The sequence below is a fragment of the Trachypithecus francoisi genome, unplaced genomic scaffold (assembly GCF_009764315.1).
Source record: "Trachypithecus francoisi isolate TF-2019V2 unplaced genomic scaffold, Tfra_2.0 Lachesis_group0, whole genome shotgun sequence".
NCBI classification, from domain to species: Eukaryota; Metazoa; Chordata; class Mammalia; order Primates; family Cercopithecidae; genus Trachypithecus; species Trachypithecus francoisi.
In genome coordinates, this window is record NW_022681453.1 from 82,184,496 (window position 1) to 82,187,756 (window position 3,261).

The 3,261-nt window shown below is 36.2% G+C and overlaps 1 non-coding gene across 1 annotated transcript; it reads right to left on the reverse strand.

The window, feature by feature from the left end:
• Nucleotides 1-770: 770 nt before the first annotated feature.
• On the reverse strand, nucleotides 771-873 carry LOC117084647. The gene has a single exon (XR_004437563.1). It is a non-coding gene; the product is annotated as a U6 spliceosomal RNA (small nuclear RNA).
• Nucleotides 874-3,261: the final 2,388 nt, after the last annotated feature.

The window sequence follows — 3,261 nt, forward strand, 5'->3', positions numbered from 1 at the left end:
TGGAGAATGTTCCATGTGCTGATGAGAAAAATGTGTATTCTGCAGCTGTTGGATGAAATTTTCTATAAATGTCTTTTAGATCCATTTGGTCTAAAGTACAGTTTAAATCCAGTGTTTCTTCATTGATATTTTTGTCTAGATGTTGAAGTTCTCAACTGTTGTTTTAGTAGGATCTCTCTCTCTCTTTAGCTCTAAGAATATTTACTTTATATATCTGGATGGTCTTGTGTTGGGTGAATATATATCTTTATAATTGTTGCATCCTTTCACTGAATTGATCCCTTTGTCATTAAATAATGACCTTCTTTGTCTCTTTTTATGTTTTTGCCAAAGGGGATATGCACATTAGCCCTGCCTCCTATCTGCCATCTTCTTCAAGTGCATTTTGTGTGTTTTCATGATAGTAGATATTCTTTTTTGTTTTCAGGTATAGGACTCAAGCATTTCTTTTCTTTTCTTTTTTTTTTTTTTTGATACAGAGGACTGGAGTGCAGTGGCGCGATCTCGGCTTACTCACTGCAAACTCCACCTCCCGGGTTCATGCCATTCTCCTGTCTCAGCCTCTCAAGTAGCTGGGACTACAGGCGCCCGCCCGGCTAATTTTTTGTCTTTTTAGTAGAGACAGGGTTTCACCATGTTAGCCAGGATGGTCTTGATCTCCTGACCTCGTGATCCTCCCGCCTTGGCCTCCCAAAGTGCTGGGATTACAGGCGTGAGTCACCGCGCCCTCGGACTCAAGCATTTCTTATAGGGTTGGTCTAGCAGTAATAAAAAATATGGAATGCTTTACAAATTTGCATGTTATCCACTCACAGGAGCTATGCAAATCATCTATCATTTTAATTTTAGTATATGTGCTGCCAAAGTGGTCACTAAAGCTTATTCTTGACCACACACAAAAAAGCCAAGTCCTAACAGATATTGCCAGATTACTTATTTAGGCACACTTGTGGTGTTAATTATATGTGTCTCATTGATTTTTTCCATAAATCTAGAGTTGTATAATATGCAGTAACTATTAAGTCTAAAGGATTTATTTCATCCCGAAATATTTATAAGGCTTCTTGGATTGGAATTTTTAAGTCTTTTATTAACTGCTAGCTGTGAACCAAATATCCCCCACCCAAAAAATTATACCTTGAAATCTTAACTCCACAAATAATGGTATTAGGTGAGGCCTTTGGGAGGTGACTGGGTCATGATTTAGTCCTCATGAATGGGATTAGTGCCCTTATAAGGGTCTAAAGAGACCAGAGTTTTCCCTTCTGCCATGGAGTGACACAAGAAGAAGATGACTATCTATAGGCCAGCAATCATGTCCTCACCAGATAACAAATCTTCTAGCACCTTAATTTTGGACTTCTCAGCCTACAGAACTGTGAGAAATAAATTTCTGTTATTTATAAGCTACCTGATTTATGGTCTGTTATTATAATAATCTGAATGAGCTAAGACGTTGCATTTCTATCTTGAAACTAAGAAACAAATCCCCAAAACTTTCTCTACCAGATTTTACCTCCAGTATTTATAGATTGGATGAATTCCTTTTCCTAGCAATTCCCAAGTTTTGTTGTAGTTCCTGGTCTGCTGAGTAACCTTTTTACCACCTGGTAGACTGAGAACTTATGAACACAAGTACCAGGCCGATATTCTTGAGAAGGCTTTGTAGGTACTGACTTTACATATGAAGTTGGAATTATTCCTCCTTAATATGGGGCATTAAAATTACCATTTGTAATAAAAAAGAGTAATGCAAAATCAAACACTTATTGAATCTATGCAAATAATGAATGCTTCTGTGAATCATAAGGAGAGTATATAAAGGTGTCTGCATTTCCAGGGGTCAGTGAGAATCAAAGTTCCTTTAAAAGTTTTCATTTTTGTTTACAAAAAATCTATTGTGGGTTAGATATATCTTAAAGAGAAGAAAAATTTTTCTCATATAGCCATAAAAATAAAACATAAATATTACCAAAATATTTCAAATATTACATTTAAATTTCTCTCTTTAATTTATTCATTTCTATAAAATTAATTTTTGTTCCACTGCATCTTGAGTCAGTAGTTTACTTCATGACTGGAAAAGAATTCTTGAGACTCTCAGTCCACTGTTATCTAAAAGTAGTCTAAATAATGTCATCTTCTAAGTCTGAATTCAGGACTTTCTCCTTTGAAGTAAAATATTAGAATGATAAGTAAAATTATCTATTAAGATTTTATAGATCAAGCTGGGCTCAGTGGTTCATGCCTGTAATCTTAGTAAATCAGGAGGGTGAGGTGAAAGTATCACTTGAGAGAAAAGTTTGAGAGCAGCCTTGGTAACATAGCTAGATCCAGTCTCTAAATAATAATAATAGTAACAAAAAATTTAGCTGGTTCTATTGGCATGCACTTGTAGTCCCAGGTATTTGGGAGGCTGAGGTGGGAGGATCACTTGAGCCCAGGAATTCAAGACTGCAGTGAGCCATGATCATGCCACTGCACTCCAACCTGGGCAACAGAGTGAGACTCCAACTCAAAAAAAAATTTTACAGATCAATTTGAGGAAAATTGTATCTATAAGTATTGAATCTCCTGATACATTATCATGCATATCTTTGTATTTATTTAGATTTTCTTTAAAGTATTTTTGGCAGTGTTTTGTAGTCTCAGTAGAAATATCTGGCATATCTTTTAATTTTTTCTGGTATTTAATATTTTGGATACTTTATTAGTCCATTTATATACAGATATAAAGAACTGCACAAGAGTAAGTAATTTATAAAGGAAAGAAATTTAGTTGACTCACAGTTCAGCAGGGCTGAAGAGGCCTCTGGAAACTTACAATCATGGTGGAAGGTGAAGGGGAAGCAAGGCACCTTCTTCACAAGGCGGCAGGAAGGAGAAGTGCTGAGCGAAGCGGGAAGAGCCCCTTATAAAACTATGAGGTCTCATGAGAATTCACTGACTATCATGAGAACAGCATGGAGGAAACCGCCCCCATGATGCAATTACCGCTACATGGTCTCTCCTTTGACATGAGGTGATTCTGGGGATTATGGGAATTATAATTCAAGATGAGATTTGGGTGGGGACACAAAGCCTAACCATATCAGATACTAACTTTTATTTCTCAGAGAAAAGTGGAAAGTAGATAATTGAGAACTATAGGTAATATAGAATAGAAAACTTTTAGCAGGACCAAACCTCATGAATAAAAACAAAACAACTTTTTGCAGCCACTCATATTTCTTTATACCTTCTGTCTTGATGCTGCTGTAA